Source organism: Pelodiscus sinensis, chromosome 8, assembly GCF_049634645.1.
Source record: "Pelodiscus sinensis isolate JC-2024 chromosome 8, ASM4963464v1, whole genome shotgun sequence".
Classification (NCBI taxonomy): Eukaryota; Metazoa; Chordata; order Testudines; family Trionychidae; genus Pelodiscus; species Pelodiscus sinensis.
The window spans coordinates 20,508,945-20,526,805 of record NC_134718.1 but is presented as its reverse complement, the minus strand read 5'-3'; positions in this window follow the sequence as shown (position 1 = coordinate 20,526,805).

Below are 17,861 nucleotides of genomic sequence, written 5' to 3'. Positions count from 1 at the left end.
TAGAGCCCTAATTATAGTAGATGTTGCACCACTTGATTCTGGTGCAGGTGGGGACAGGGGGAGAGGAAACATTAAGTTTCCTTCATTTTGCCTCCACTTTTACTGTACAGGATCTGGGAGGACAGCACCTTCTTACCTACACTCCTCCTCCTGTTTCTGCTTGCTTTAACCAGTTATACAGCAGCATGTGTGTGTCACTGTCTCTATGCTGCTGACATTTAAGGCTATGTCTAGACTGCAAGCCTCTTTCGAAAGAGCCTCTTTCGAAAGATACTTTCGAAAGAGCCTCTTTCGAAAGAGAGCGTCTAGACTGCACGTTGAACTTTCGAAAAAGCGGCTTGCTTTTTCGAAAGAAAGCATCCAGTGAGTCTGGATGCTCTCTTTCGAAGAAGCCCTATTTACATTGAAGAACGCCTTCTTTCGAAAGAGGAACTTTCGAAAGAAGGCGTTCTTCCTCGTGAAATGAGGTTTACCGCCATCGAAAGACAAGCCGCGTTCTTTCGATTTAATTTCGAAAGAACGCGGCTGCAGTCTAGACGCAGGGGAAGTTTTTTCGGAAAAAGGCTACTTTTCCCGAAAAATACCCCTGAGTCTGGACACAGCCTAAGATAAATATAAATGGGAAAAAGAGCAAAAATACCCAATTTCCCACAGTGGATGTTGCACATCATCAGAGAAGGTGGGGTTAAAATTATAGAATGGATCCAAGTTTTCTGTAATATAAATGGTGCTTTCAATGGTCCACTAGAAACCTTATATTCTGAATTCTCTTTGTATTGGTAGAAGCAATATCTCAGTTTGCCAGATCTCACTGCTGTTTAGTGAAGGCATGAAGCCATCAGTTGGTCATATGCACTGACTCCACATAACCATACTTTGGGATTCCTCTGAACATAAGCAATACTCAATTATGTGTGCCATTGTCAGCTACATATCTGCAGCTCTGGCAAGTGTGTGCACAAGTATAAGCATGAGATGCTGGGAATATTTCTGAGAACATCTGCTTTTAAAAGCTATGAACCTATGAATCACAATAATGATGCTCATCAAGCACCTCATATTTCTTCCTGCCTGGGTCTGAATTCAATGACAGACAGAAAGTGTTTTACCAAGCCAGTAGTAGGCACCATGTGTGCATGAAATTCACCTACATGAGAAGTGACACAAGTGTCTGTGCAAGATTTATATTCTTCTTTAAAGACTGAAAACAGACTGAAATTTAACTTAAATTATGCTTGTCCTCTACACAGATTTAAGTTCATAACTTTGTACATAAAACATTATTGTAACTCACAAGATATGGGATCTTATAGAGACATTATATAGAGATTAGGGCTGGAAGAGACCTCAGGAGGTCATCCAGTCCAACCCCTTGCTCAAAGCAGGACCATCTCTAAAACTAAATCATTTTTGACAGGCTTTGTGAAGCCTCACCTTAAAAATCTCCCAAGGATGGAGATTCTATCATCTCCCTAAGCAACCCATCCCAGTGCTTCACCACCCTCCTGGATCCTAATATACAACCTGGATCACCCCCATCTAATATACAACGTGGATCACTCCCACTGCAACTTGAAACCATTGCTCCTTGTTCTGTCATCTGCCTCCACTGGGAATGCTCCATCCCAGTGAGGGGCATTCCAGCCTAGTGAGTGGGCTGCATGATTTGCCCTTCTTCTCAGTGGGCCACAAGATTGTCATAACCAAGATTGTCATCTCCAGCTTGCATACCTAGAATTTGCAAAGTGTGCTGATTGAACCAGAACAGCACTTTGGCTGCAAAGGGAGTGCACGTTACAGTCAACGTTGTGTGCAATCAACATGTATCTCACTTCACGTTCCCTTTCTTTATGGCTACGTCTACACTGGCCCCTTTTCCGGAAGGGGCATGTAAATTTCACTAGTCGTCGTAGGGAAATCCGCGGGGGATTTAAATATCCCCCGCGGCATTTAAATAAAAATGTCCGCCGCTTTTTTCCGGCTTTTAAAAAAGCCGGAAAAGAGCGTCTAGACTGGCCCCGATCCTCCGGAAAAAATGCCTTTTTCCAGAGGCTCTTATTCTTACTTTGAAGTAAGAATAAGAGCCTCCGGAAAAGGGCACTTTTTCCGGAGGATCGGGGCCAGTCTAGACGCTCTTTTCCGGCTTTTTTAAAAGCCGGAAAAAAGCGGCGGACATTTTTATTTAAATGCCGCGGGGGATATTTAAATCCCCCGCGGATTTCCCTACGACGACTAGTGAAATTTACATGCCCCTTCCGGATAAGGGGCCAGTGTAGACGTAGCCTATGTGAATTTCACTTTAGTAATACCTGCAAAGAAAAAAAACCTACATGGATGGAAACCAGCAGGATCTGGTAACTCGACATATGGGCAATGGTAAACAAATTGCCTTGCAGGCCCCACACAGAACCCTGATGGACAGCAAGCTGCCTGCCATTGCTCCATCCTTTTTGGAACTGTCCTTCAGGTAGTTGAAGGCTGCTATTGAATTCCTGCTCATTCTTCTCTTCTGCAGATTAAATAAATCCAGTTCCTTCAGGGAGGGGAGGGAAAGAACAAAAATATCTGCTAAGTACTTTGATGAACTATCAACTAAGATAACACTAATTATAAAAACTACAGAACTATCTACAGAGATAAGGGTGCTAAGGGCACATGAAGTGTTCCCGCAACCGTCTCAGGCGGTAAGAAGGAACTGAGAGAGTGGAGGGCCAGCAGGGGTACATATGCGCCGATATACCGGCGACACTCCAGGGGGCTCCTTAGCTGGCCCAACGGGTACTGCTAAGGGTAAAAAGCTTCTGGAACCCGTGCATGCGGCACGCGTGAACCTAAGTGGAAAGGAGATAAGCAGCGCATCCCAAAGAACAACAGTTATGAGGTAAGTAACCATTTTTTCCAGTGTCTACTCATAAATCATGTGCATCAGCTCCTTAATCATTTTTGTTGCCCTCTGCTAGACTCTCTAATTTATCCATATCTTTTCTATAGTACGGGGTCCGAACCTGGACACAATATTCCAGATGTAGCCTCACCAGTGCCAAATTGAGGGGAATAATCAGTTCTCTCAGTCTGCTGTTAATATTTCTACTAATGTACCTCAATATGCCATTAGCCTTCTTGGCTACAAGGACACACTGTTGACTCATATCCAGCTTCTCATCCACTGTAATCCCCAGGTACTTTTCTACAGACCTGCTACTTAGCCAGTTGGTCCCCAGCCAGTAATAGTGCTTGGGATTCTTCCATCCCAAGTTCAGGACTATGCACTTGTCCTTGTTGAACCTCATCAGATTTCTTTTGGCCCCATCTTCCAATTTGTCTAGGTCACTCGAGTCCCTATCCCTATCCTTCAGGTGAAGCTGAACAATCTGTTGTTCCTTGGATCCTCCTGCTTTCCCTTTTTTTGATGATGGGTGTTGCATTTGCCTTTTTCTAATCCTCCCGATTGCCAAGAGTTTTTCAAGATAATGGCCACTGGCTCTGTAATCACATCAGCCAACTCTCTCATCACCCTCAAATTCATTGGATCCAGCCCCATGGTATATGTCCAGCTTTCGTAAATACAGGCAGTGCCTGGGTTACGTACAAGATAGGGACTGTAGGTTTGTTCTTAAGTTGAATTTGTATATAAGTGGGAACTGGTACATATTGTACCCCAGGTGTCCCCGATTCAGCCACTGCTGAAACTGACCAGCGGCTGACTACAGGAAGCCAGAGGCAGAGCTGCTTTGCCCCGGGCTTCCTGGAATCAGCTGCTGATCAGTTTCAGCAGCAGCTGGGGTGCTGCCAGGTTGGTCTGGTAGTGCCGACCCTTGGCGCAGCGGGACCAACCCGGCAGCACCCCAGCTGCTCTTGGGGACGCTTGGGGCAGAGCAGCTGGGGTGCTGCTGGGTTGGTCCTGCAGCGCCGCTCCTCAGCGCTACTGGACCAACCTGGCAGCACCCCAGCTGCTCTGCCCCAGGTGACCCCAAGTCAGCCGCTGCAGAAACTGATCAGCGGCTGACTACAGGAAGCCCGAGGCAGAGCTGCTCTGCCCCGGGCTTCCTGGAATCAGCCGCTGATCAGTTTCAACAGCGGCTGAATCTGGATGCCTGGGACAGAGCAGCTGGGGCGCTGCCGGGTAGGTCCCCGCAGCGCCGCACCTCGGCGCTGTGGGACCAACCCGACAGCCCCCCAGCTGCTCTACCCCAGGTGTCCTGATTCAGCCTCTGCTGAAACTGACCAGCGGCGAGAAAAGTCTGGTCTGCTGGGGGCAGAGGGGGTGCACTAGCTGCGGCCCCCCCCCAGCAGACCAGGCTCTTCTCGCCGCGGAGGACGGGGGTGGCGGGACTGCGACGTGTCTCGGCGGTCCCGCCGCCCACGTCCTCCGCGGCGAGAAAAGCCTGGTCTGCTGGGGGGGGGGGTGCACTAGCTGCGCCCCCCCCCTCCCCCGCAGACCAGGGAGACACGGAGTGGCTTTTCTCGCTGCGGAGGACGCGGGCGGCGGAACCGCCACGGTGCGTCTCGGCGGTCTGCTGGCGGGGGGGGGGGGGCGCAGCTAGTTCGGGGTTCCCTCACCCTGTTCTTAAGTAGGGATCCAATGTAAGTCGGATCCACGTAACCCAGGGACTGCCTGTAGTCCTTAACCTTCTTGTAGTCCTTAACCTTCCTGTAGTCCTTCTTTCACTACTGAAGACTGCCCACCTCCTACCTATAGTGTACTGCCCAGTGCAGCAGTCTGGGAGCTGACTTTGTCTGCGAAGACCGAGGTGAAAAAAGCATTGAGTACTTCAGCTTTTCCCACATCATCTGTCACCAGGGCTACGTCTAGACTGCAGGCTTCTTTTGGAAGAAGCTTTTTCGGAAGAGATCTTCTGAAAATCAGTGTTTACACAGCAAAAGCACATCAAAAAAAGCGATCTGCTTTTTCAAAAGATAGCATCCACACTGAATGGGCGTTATCTTGCATTTAAGCTGTGATTACTATGGATGGAGTGGCCACAAGGGCACCTTTTCCCCATCCACACATGCCTTTCTGTAAGAGCTCATTCGGAAGAAGGCTTCTTCCTCGTTTAAAGAGGTTTATTGATGTTGGAAAAACCCCTCTGTTCTTTTGATTTTTTTCAAAAGAACACAATTGCAGTGTGGACTTAAGTGAAGTTTTTTTGGAAAAATGTCCGTTTTTCCAAAACAACTCTGCAGTGTAGACATAGCCCAGGTTGCCCTCCCCATTGACTAAGAGTGTGTCGAAACTACACCCCTCTATCGGCAGAGGGATATAAATTTGACACATCCAAAGTGCAAATGAAGTGGGGATTTAAATATCCTGTGCTTCATTTGCATAATCGTGTCCTGGCACTGTTTCGAACAAGTGCCATTTTGAAACTGAAATCGTGGTTTAGACGCGGTTTTTCCAAAATGGGGGAATTTTTTGAAAGATTCTGTACTTTCTCTGACCTCCTTGTTGCTAACATACCTGTAGAAACCCTTCTTGTTACCTTTTACATCCCTTATTAGCTGTAAATCCACGTGTGCTTTGGCCTTCCTGGTGACACTACTGCATGCTCAGTGTTTTATATCCCTGCCTAGTCACCTATCCAAGCTTCTGCTTATTTGTAAGCTGCTTTTTTTGTGTTTAAGCTCATAAAAGTTTTCTTTGTTAAGCCAAGCTGATTGCCTGCCATATTTCTGTTTTTTACTGCACCCTGGAATGGTTTGTCCCTGAGCCCTCAATAATGCTTGTTTAAAATACAGCTAGCTCTCCTGGATTCCTTTCCTCTTCATATTAGACTCCTGGGGGATCCAGTCCATCATTCCTTGAGGGAGTCAAAATCTGCTTTCCTGAAGTCCAGGATCCATATGCTGCTGCTCCCTTTTGTTCCTTTTATCAGGATCTTACAATCAACTCTCTCATGATCACTGCTGCCCAGGTTACCACCTTCCTATACTTCCCCACCTTCGTTCCTCCCTGTTTGTGAGCAGCAGGTCAAGAGGAGCATCATCCCTGGTTGGTTCCTCCAGCACTTGTACCAGAAAGTTGTCCCCAACACCCTGCACAAACATCCTGGGTTGTCCACAGTTGTGTAGTGTCCCTAAGATTCATAGCAATACATAAACATGCAGCACAAAGGGGTCAAAGGTGGTTAATTTGAATTAACTTACAATAGAGCATCACAAGGGGAATGATGTCAGTGGTCTGTGTAAATAATGTTAGGTGTCAAAGATTCCCATCAGGATCTGGCTCCATGAAAGCAGCTGAGATCTGTTTTGGGCAAGTACCTTTTTTGGGTCGAGGGCTGCTGACCCACTGAAAGATCAGTTGGGGTGCTGCACAAAAAGTGAAAAGCAAAAACCAACCAACCAACCAAACAAAAACAAAAAACCTCTCTGATATGGCCCCAACTGAAAAGCAGACACTTCCCACATTCCTCTCACACAGCAGAGCCTGGGGGGAGGGTGGCTAGTAGATTTTGTGGTTCCCTCTGGTCTCTGGTGGAGCCAAAAATGAGAGGTTCAGTGTGTGGCAGGGGGAGGCTAGGAAGCAGGCTTGAGGTGTGCGGTCTGGGTGGGAGGGAGGGTACAGGAGTGGGTTGGGTGTTGATGGGTCTAGAAAGGTGGTAGTGTGCACGAGTGGGTTGGAGATTGAGGGTGGGGGGATCTGAGTATCAGGTAGGGTGCAGGAGCAGAGGCGGTGTAGAAGCAGGCTACGGGTGGGGTGTCTGGATGGGAAATGAGGTGCAGGGATGAAAAGGGGGTGGGGAGTCTGAGTGGGAGGGGAGTTCAGGAGCAGGGCAGTGGTGGGCGTCTGTGTGGGGGTTGCTTACCTGGCAAAGTTCCTGGAGGATGCACATGGTGCTGCTCCCAGGTTTCACCCCTGGCTACTTGGATTGGCTGTAATTATGGCCATTTGGAGCAATGGGGGAAATACCTCCAGGTAGCACTTTGATGTTCTGCCATTTCCCAAGCCTGGGGAAAGAGAGAAGGGAAGGGGGGGAGCAGTAGCATGATGAGCCACTTCCTCCCTCTCTAGACAGAGCTTATGGGTTGGGTCTGGGTTTTCCATCAAAGAAATAACTATCATCAATTTTTCCTTCTAATAAAAACACCCATTGTACTATGTACTTTGGTTAATTGTTAAAGGGCAAGAGAATGCTTTTTCCATTTCTTAAAAATATTGCACAGCATGTAACAAAGTACACCAATTCAGTTGGCTCTTTAAGCTAGGCATTGAAAGTCACAAAGAGGTAGCTGTGTTAGTGTGTAACTTCAAAAAACCTTACAAAACACAAATGATCCTGTAGCACCTTGAAGGCTAATAAAAATATAGATAGTATCACGAGCTTTCATGGGCACAACCCACTTCTTCCCATGGTGGGTTGTGCCCATGAAAGCTCATGATACTATCTATGTTTTTGTTAGTCTCTAAGGGTATGTCTACACTAGCCCCCTAGTTTGAACTAGGGTGGCTAATGTAGGCATTCGAACTTGCAAATGAAGCCTGGGATTTAAATATCCCGGGTGTCATTTGCATTGTCAGGCGTGCACGCCCCCTACTGTGCCTCAGTGCCCCGACTGTCCTCATATAGCCCCACTCAGGGCAAGTTACAGTCTGTATGGGTGCTCATCACTGGCATATGTCGCAACAGCTCTGCTTACCTAGTTGGCCTCCTGATTGGCCCACAAACCAGAGCCTTTGTCTCCAGCCCCTAGTCAAGGGGAGTCTTGGCTGGCCTACTTCCAGCCTTTGCTGGCCCTCCCCAGCTTGTCTCCCCCCAAGGAGCTCCTGCTTCCCCTGCAGTCAGCCCTCCACTGGCTCTCCCCCAGCAAACTGTGCTTCTCCCTTTATAGCTGACAGCTGGGCTCGCCTAGCCACCCGGGCTTCCCTGGATCTCTGACAGCTGGGGTCTCATTAGCCTAACCGCTTCAGCTGGGTTCTTCCAGCCACCCTAAGGCCCAAGGCCTGAGCCTTGGGCTTAAAGGCCCAGTGCAGGGCAGGCGCCCTGTCACATGCATGTTCCCGGGCGGGCGCCATTTTTAAATCCCCTTAATTCGAACTGACTGCCCGCGGCTACACGCGGCAGTCAGAAGTTAATCCGAACTAAGTCCTCATTGCAAATCCCGGGCTTCATTTGCAAGTTCGAACGCCTACATCATAGACTCATTGACTCATAGACTTTAAGGTCAGAAGGGACCATTATGATCATCTAGTCTGACCCCCTGCACAGTGCAGGCCACAGAATCTCGCCCACCCCTCTTAGAATAATCCTCTCACCTATGTCTCAGATATTGAAGCCCTCAAATACTTTGAAGGCCCCAACATGCAGAGAGTCCTTCAGCTGTGATCTGTGCCCAATGCTACAGAGGAAGGCGAAAAACCTCCAGGGCTTCTGCCAATCTACCCTGGAGGAAAATTCCTTCCTGACCCCAAATATGGCAATCAGCTAAACCCTGAGCATGTGGGCAAGACTCACCAGCCAGACACCCAGAAAGTTCCCTATAGCAACTCCTATCATCCCTCCATTGACCTATTTCCAACTGATAATGAATGGTCAATTAGTTACCAAGATCATGTTATTTCATCCAACCATCCCGTTATCATAGAATCATAGAACTGGAAGAGACCTCAGAAGGTCGTCAAGTCCAGCCCCCCGCTCTAGGCAGGACCAATCCCATCTAAATCAACCCGGCCAGGGCTTTGTCAAGCCGAGACTTAAACACCTCTAGGGATGGAGACTCCACTACCTCCCTAGGTAACCCATTCCAATGCTTCACTACCCTCCTAGTAAAATAGTTTTTCCTAATATCCAATCTGGACCTTTCCCACCACAACTTGAGACCATTGCTCCTTGTTCTTCCATCTGTCACTACTGAGAACAGCCTCTCTCCATCCTCTTTGGAACCTCCCTTCAGGAAGTTGAAGGCTGCTATCAAGTCCCCCCTCACTCTTCGCTTCTGCAGACTAAACAGACCCAAGTCCCTCAGCCTCTCCTCGTAGGTCATATGCTCCAGACCCCTAATCATTTTGGTTGCCCTCCGCTGGACCCTCTCCAATGCATCCGCATCCTTTTTGTAGTGGGGGGCCCAGAACTGGACACAATACTCCAGATGTGGCCTCACCAAAGCTGAATAAAGGGGAATAATGACATCTCTGGATCTGCTGGCAATGCTCCTCTTAATGCAACCTAATATGCCATTAGCCTTCTTGGCTGCAAGGGCACACTGTTGACTCATATCTAGCTTCTCATCCACTGTAACCCCCAGGTCCTTTTCTGCAGAACTACTACTTAACTGGTTGGTCCCCAGCCTGTAACTATGCTTGGGATTCTTCCGTCCCAAGTGCAGGACTCTACACTTGTCTTTGTTGAATCTCATGAGATTTCTAGTGGCCCAATCCTCCAATTTGTCTAAGTCACTCTGGACCCTATCTCTGCCCTTAAGCGTATCTACCTCTCCCCCTAGCTTAGTGTCATCTGCAAACTTGCTGAGGGTGCAATCTATCCCTTCATCCAGGTCATTAATAAAGATATTGAACAAAACCGGTCCTAGAACCGAACCTTGGGGCACTCCACTAGAAACCGACCGCCATCCTGACATCGAACCGTTGATCACTACCCGCTGGGCCCGGCCTTCTAGCCATCTTTCTCTCCATCTTACCGTCCATTTATCCAATCCGCATTCCCTTAACTTGCTGGCAAGAATATTGTGGGAGACCGTATCAAAAGCCTTGCTAAAGTCAAGGTATATAACATCCACTGACTTTCCCATGTCCACTGAGCCAGTTACCTCATCATAGAAGCTAATCAGATTGGTCAAGCACGACTTGCCCTTTGTGAATCCATGCTGACTATTCCTGATCACTTTCCTCTCATTCAAGTGTGTCAAAATGGATTCCTTTAGGATCCCTTCCATGATTTTTCCAGGAACCGAGGTAAGACTGACCGGCCTATAGTTTCCCTGGATCGTCCTTCTTCCCTTTTTTGAAGATGGGCACTACATTTGCCTTTTTCCAATCATCCGGGATTTCGCCCGATCTCCACGACTTTTCAAAGATAATGGCCAAAGGCTCCTCAATGACATTTGCCAACTCCTTCAGTACCCTTGGGTGCATTAAGTCTGGACCCATGGATTTGTGTACGTTTAGTTTTTCTAAATAGTCCCTAACCTGTTCTTTACCCACCAAGGGCTGTCCATCTTCTTCCCATCTTGCGTCGCTTAGCACAGAAGTCCAGGAGCCGACCTTGTCCGTGAATACAGAGGCAAAGAAAGCATTGAGTACTTCAGCTTTCCCCACATCCTCTGTCACTAGGGGTGTGTCTAGACTACATGCCTCCTTCGACGGAGGCATGTAGATTAGCCAGATCGGAAGAGGGAAATGAAGCCGCGATTAAAATAATCGCGGCTTCATTTAAATTTAAATGGCTGCCCCGATCTGCCGATCAGCTGTTTGTCGGCAGATCGGGGCAGTCTGGACGCGATGCGCCGACAAAGAAGCCTTTCTTCATCGGCACAGGTAAGCCTCGTGAAACCAGGTTTACCTGTGCCGATGAAGAAAGGCTTCTTTGTCGGCGCATCGCGTCCAGACTGCCCCGATCTGCCGACAAACAGCTGATCGGCAGATCGGGGCAGCCATTTAAATTTAAATGAAGCCGCGATTATTTTAATCGCGGCTTCATTTCCCTCTTCCGATCTGGCTAATCTACATGCCTCCGTCGAAGGAGGCATGTAGTCTAGACACACCCTAGGTTACCTCCTTCATCCATTAGGGACTGCACACCCTCTCTGATCACCTTCTTCTTGTTGACATGCCTGTAGAAACCTTTCTTGTTATCCTTCACATCCTTAGCCAGTCGCAACTCCATTTGCGCTTTCGCTTTCCTGATAACCCCCCAGCATTCTCGAACTATACATTTAAACTCCTCCCTAGTCATTTGTCCAAGTTTCCACTTTCTGTAAGCTTCCTTTTTGTGCTTAAGTACACCAAGGATTTCCCCTGTAAGCCAATCCGGTCTCCTACCAGGTTTGCCTCTCTTGCTACGCGTCGGGATGGTTTCTTTCTGTGCCTTCAATAAGGCTTCTTTAAAATACTGCCAGCTGTCCTGGACTCCTTTCCCCTTCATGTTAGCATCCCAGGGGATTCTGCCCATCAGATCCCTGAGGGAGTCAAAATCTGCTTTTTTGAAGTCCAAGGTGTGTATTTTACTACTCTCTTTCCTTCCTTTGGTCAGGATCCTGAAATCTACCATCTCATGATCACTGCTTCCCAGGTTGTCACCCACCTCTACGTCCCCTATTAGTTCCTCCCTGTTTGTGAGGAGAAGGTCAAGCTGTGCACGGCCCCTGGTCGGATCCTTCAGCACTTGTACCAAGAAGTTATCCCCAACATTCTCCAAAAACTTCCTGGATTGCCTGTGTACTGCCGTATTGGTTTCCCAACAGATGTCAGGGTGATTAAAGTCCCCCATGAGAACCAGGGCCTGCGATCTGGAAGCTTCGCTCAGTTGTCCGAAGAAAGCCTCATCTACCTCATCCACCTGGTTCGGTGGCCTGTAGCAGACACCAACCACAACATCACTGCTGTTTGCTCCTTTAAACCTGACCCATAGACTTTCAACAAGTTTTTCTCCCTCTTTATACTGGAGTTCAGAGCACTAGGGCTGTGTCCAGACTCCATGCCTCCGTCGACGGAGGCATGTAGATTAGCCAGCTCGGAAGAGGGAAATGAAGCCGCGATTAAAATAATCGCGGCTTCATTTAAATTTAAATGGCTGCCCCGATCTGCCGATCAGCTGTTTGTCGGCAGATCGGGAGAGTCTGGACGCGATGCCCCGACAAAGAAGCCTTTCTTCATCGACACAGGTAAGCCTCGTGAAACCAGGTTTACCTGTGTCGATGAAGAAAGGCTTCTTTGTCGGGGCATCGCGTCCAGACTCTCCCGATCTGCCGACAAACAGCTGATCGGCAGATCGGGGCAGCCATTTAAATTTAAATGAAGCCGCGATTATTTTAATCGCGGCTTCATTTCCCTCTTCCGAGCTGGCTAATCTACATGCCTCCGTCGACGGAGGCATGGAGTCTGGACACAGCCTAGGTTCGCAAGCCTGCCCGCGAAGATGCTCCTTCCTCTCTTCGTTAGGTGGATCCCATCTCTTCCTAACAATCCTTCCGCCCGGAACAGAGTCCCATGGTCGAAGAAACCAAAGCCCTCTCTGCGACACCACCTGCGCAACCACGCATTTACGTCCTCAATTCGACGATCCCTGCCCAGTCCTTTCCCTTCAACAGGGAGGATGGACGAGAACACCACTTGCGCTCCAAATTCTTGGATCCTTCTTCCCAGTGCTACATAATCCGCAGCAACCCGCTCAAGGTCATTCTTGGCCGTATCATTCGTTCCTACATGGAGAAGCAGGAAGAGGTAGCGATCTGAAGGTTTGATCAGCTTACTAAGCCTCTCAGTGACATCCCGAATGCGAGCTCCCGGTAAGCAGCACACCTCTCGAGATTCCAGGTCCGGACGGCAGAGGGATGGCTCAGTCCCTCTTAGGAGGGAGTCCCAGACCACCACCACCCGTCGTTTCCTTTTGGGGGTGGCGGCCGTGGAACCCCCATCCCTAAGACTACGCATCCCATGCCTTTCAGTAGATGGTGCTCCCTTCTGGTTTCTACCTTGTGAGGTCCCTTCCAGAGCTTTCAGCACTGCAGAGCCTGTGGAGAGAGCTTGAAAGCGATTGCTTACCTCTATAGCATCAGGGGAATCCTGTTCTGGCCTTTTTCCCCTTCTAGAAGTTACATGCTGCCAGTTCTCTTCTTGGTCACGTACTGCCCTCACTGGCTCCTCTGCCTGCCGTGCTTGAAGGATTAAATGCTGCCTTCTATCGAGGAAGTCTTCATCCTCTCTGATCAAGCGTAAGGTCGACACTTGGGCCTCCAGTCCTCTAATTTTTTCTTCCAAAATCTCGACCAGCTTGCACTTGGTGCAGATGAAATCCGTTCTTTCTTCTGGGAGGAAGACAAACATGGCACACGCCGTGCAGGTAACAACAGCAGCAGACGCATCATCAACCATCGCTGCTGTCCTGGAGAAGGGATTTAAAAAGAAAGGCAAGAGAACCTCCCGCCCTTCCCTCAACTCCCTCTCAAAACTCCCTGTTAGCAATCACCTGTTCGCAAGCTCCTTGGTCGCTTGCCCACTGCCTTATAAAGCCCCTCCCCCTACGAAGGCTCAGCCAATCAGCAGAGGCTTCTTCAATTCAAACTTTAATTAGAAGCCAATAGTTTCCACCTGCCAATCACAGCCCCTACCAATCACAGCACAAACTCTATCAAGGGGAGGGGGGAAGGGAAAAAAAAAACCCTCACTCTCAAACACAGGGGAAAATAAATAAATAAATAAACAAACAAACAAACAAACAAAAAAGAACACACACAACCCTCACTCACAAACACAAGCTCAGCATACAGCAAGAAAGCCCCAAGCACAACACCCACTTCTCCCAAGACTTCTGTATCTACTTCTCCTCTACCTGGAGAACTCCCCCTCTAAAGCCTCACTCAAACAGGGGGGGGAGGAGGGAAAGGAAAAAACAAACAAACAAAAAAAAAAACCAACACACACCAAACAAACACAAGCTCTGCACACACTAAGAAAGCCCCAATAACAAAACACACTTCCCTCAAGAGTCCTGTATCTGCTTCTCCTTCACCTGGAGAACTCCCTCTCAAAACTCCCTGTTAGCAATCACCTGTTCGCAAGTTTGAACTCGGGGGCTAGTGTAGACATACCCTAAGGGTGTGTCTGGACTACAGGGTTGAAACTCTCATCAGTTTCAGTAGGACATAACCACTTCTCTTTGCATTTATCTATGACTGAGAGAGCTCAAAAGGACTGAGGGAAATTGAAGTCAGTGTGCTTTGTCCTGAACAGAGCCTATGTGAGGTTGTTTTTCTGTTTGGAAATTCTTCTATATGGTATGAAAATAAATTGTCTATCCATTTTTAAGGTATTTTGTTTGGTTTGGTTGTTATGATGGGAGTTCCTACACATTTTAATTTTCACTATATTTTCATTATGTCTTTTGAAAGTTGATAAAATTCACTAGAAACAATTAATAGACAAAGCATACTATGGTATTATTTCTCATACAAAACAATTTCTCACCTGTTGACTATCACAGAAACACACCCGTTTTCTCTAATAAATCCTATATTAATGCAGGGAATTTAGTAGAAATATGGCATTTGTTTAAGTGAAGAATCTAAATTGAAGCATTGGAGGAACAAATACCTTTATCAGTTCAGATTTTGTAGCAAAGGAGAAGAATCTATGACTTGTAAATATATTTATCTCAGACCATATCTTCACTCTGCAGAAGACTGACACTGCCATGATCAATCTGCTGAAGTTCGATTTAGCAAGTCTTACTTAGCGTGCTCCCCCCTGGTGTCTAGTACTTCTGGTCTTGCCAGGCACAAGGGAACCCAAAAGGAGCATTTGCTCCCATCGGCCTCCCACTCTGAGGATGCCACCAAGTTTTGCTTAAGGAAAGCCGACTCCAGCTATGTATTCTCCGTAGCTGGAGTTGTGCACCTTAAGCTGAGCTGCTGGGTGTTGTGTAGACTTGGTCTCATACAAAACATTAATGACACTGCAATTAAAATTGAAGTTTCTTGCAAACTCTACAAAAACAATCTAGTTCAGGTTTTAAAATGTCCAAATTCCCCAATTGATAGCAATGAAATTTGTATTTAAAGACACCTAAACAACCCTAAATCTCTCCTAGCAGTGATACCCTAAGTGAATGTCTATACTGAAAATTAAGGTGAGATTATAGTGCAGGTAGACATAGACATGCTATCCTTAATCTAGCTAGGACACACAAGAACAATCATAAAGATACAGTGGCACAGGCTTCAGTTTGTTACCCTACCAGCTGTGTTCTTCGAGAACTAGGGCATAGTACCCAGCCTGTCTGACTCATAAAACACCTCCTTCTAGCCTCTGGTTGAACAAAAGCCAATCAGAAGTAAGACTTACAAAAAGCAATGAAAAGTCGGGGGAAGATACACCTAAGCTCATCTCTAATCGAAGATGGAACAGAAAGGCATCTCCATTAGCATACAATGGAGAACTGCAATTTTAAGGCAAGGACCTAACTGAACTGTGGGACACAGAATGTAGGGAAGTATTGCCTGATGGGAAATCTCTGCTCTAGAAGCTAATGAACCATATCCTGCATGCACCCAACCAGTTATTATCAGACCAATTCTAGTAATAAATCCTTTATTCATATCCGTAATACTGAAACTACTTAACTGCATTGTGTTCCCTTGAAGAAGTGAGAAATGATCAATTCCTTTTGTCTAGACTAAACATATTTAACTCCTTTGAATCATCAGTAAACATCAATAATCATCCATAAACAAATCTAGTGCTCCCCCTTGAACCATTGTTGCTTCCCCATATAACTGCTCTGCCAGTGGAGCCAGCAAGTTCGATATTGAGGGGTCCAGTCCACTCATCCAACACTTAACTGACTTGAACTCTGACCTGGGTAATTCATCTTTGGGTGCCTCTGAAAGGCACCCCACTTGCAAGCAGAGTCTGAGTGCAGGAAATAAATTTGTAATTAAAGGGAGGGAAGTAACTTGGCATTAATTTGGGAAAGTGCCACAAACAAGGTTAATAAACAAACCCCATAATAAAAAGTAGCACCTCAACTAGGTTGGGCAATTTTCCTTTTCCTCTCAGGTTCTTAAGTCCATCAATCTGAATGTCCCCTTCACATGCTCCACCCTTCTTTGCACCCCACTAACAGTCACTGCCCTTGGTCAGGGCAGACCCAGAGTTTAGAGGCGCATCTACAGAATTCACCTCCTGTTCTGAGTGGGGGGGAGAGCAGGTAAAGAGGTATCTTATTCACTCTGCAAATCACTTGCCATCCGCCTGCTCACTGTTCTCTGCCCCCTCCCTGTTATCTGCACAGTACACCTCTCCACACACCCTCATCTGGCTGCTCGTAGCACCTCTCCACTTCTCTGCTGATCGCTTGTCACATCTCTCCACTGCCACCGGGTTGGCTGCTCATCACATATTTCCACTGCTGCTCTGCTGACTTTCTGGGTGTGTCTAAACTACACTCCTCTGTCAGCAGAGGGCTGTAAATTAGACACACCGAAAGTGCAGATGAAGCTGGGATTTATATATCTCATGCTTCATTTGCATAACGGTGGCTACCGCTTTTTTCAGAAAGGGACTTTTTTGAAAAAAACCGAGCAGTTTAGGCAGAGTATTTTCGACAGAAATACCCTGTTTTGAAAGATCCTGTACTCCTCAAAAAATGATGAGCACAGGATCATTTGAAATCGGGCAATTCTGTTGAAAATGTCCCGTCTAAATTGCCATTTTTTTTTAAAAGCCCTGTTTCGAAAAAAAGCAGCGGCCGCCATTATGCAACTATTTATATCCCAGCTTCATTTGCACTTTTGATATGTCTAATTTACATCCCTCTGCCAACAGTTACCATCTGCTGCCATATAGCCTCCTGAGCAAAAAAACCTTCTCTTACCCCTCTCGGAAAGCTCTGAAAGTCGAACCCGTAAATTAGCAAGATTCTGTCTGCTAACTGTGAGCAGAGTCCTGCTTTTCTGTATTCACACAAAATTACAATTGGTAATTGGTAACCGTATATTAGTTACCACTGCATTTAATACAAACATAGTTAGTTTGGGGTCACAATTAATTTGATTACAGTGAACAATATATCACTCTATCTGCTGAATATCTAACACAACAAAGCAAAGCAGGAGCAAGCTACATTTACATAGACACACCTCTTCCCACTTCCAGCTATCTGTAAGGGATTCATTCTTCAGATCCTGCTTACTGCTACAAAAATCCCAAACAAATAAAGTATTCTGATGCCTGGATTTAAATTCTGCACCAGTACCATTGGGACTTATTCTTCTATTGACTAATTGTGCTGGGGGCTCTGCACTTCTGTCTCCAACACTTTGGACTCTCAGTTACCGTCACCATCTGGGAACCCCAGTCGATTTGAGCTTCACGGAGTGGTGAGATCTCTCTCTTTCGCTCCCACCCTCGGTACAGCCGCCTCACCCTCCTTACGTGATCAGTTATGGTTATTAGTCCCAACTTTTATAATCAGATTTAAATTAGGTTGAATATTGTAACTGTTTTGTTTGTTTGGCTTCCCTTGTAAAATTATTACCTGGAAATAGATATCATCATTAAACTGGTTGCTTCTCTCTCTTCTCTGTCTCTCTCCCTGCTTTGAGAGTGTTGGTTTTGGCTTTCCCATTCATTCTGCAGCAATGCTCCTTGTTCCTATGCTAAAGAGCTCTGTAGTGCCTCAAAATCCTGAGTGTTTTGCTCATCAAGTGGGTTACTAGCAGAACAGTTGTGATGTGAAAATGGAGATAGGAAGTCACTGAACCTGGGGACGTATGAAGATAGCATCTTAAAGCACTGTTTAATCCAGCCCACTGAGTCCAAAGGCACATGAGGGCCATAGATTGGCATTGTTGTCCAACTCAGCCTACTGAGTCCAGAGACATAAAAGAGGTCAGCTTGTGAGTGCTGATTAATCAGTCCTTTCAGATGTGCTCTGCTAGTGGGTGTGATGTGTGTATGTATTCATCTAATTCTAGCGTGGTAAGAAGCCAGCCTCTAGGAACCTAAGTCCTACTAGATAGTTCCTCTGGGAGGGAACTGGCATCAGGGAGAAATAAAGTTCCATATGAGGACACAAGTGACACATGCTGTATATTGAGAGAATTATTGGCCCACCCCGTCTGAAGAGTAACACTAATAAATGAGCATACATCGAAGCAACGGGCAAATCTGGTCACAAATTAACTGG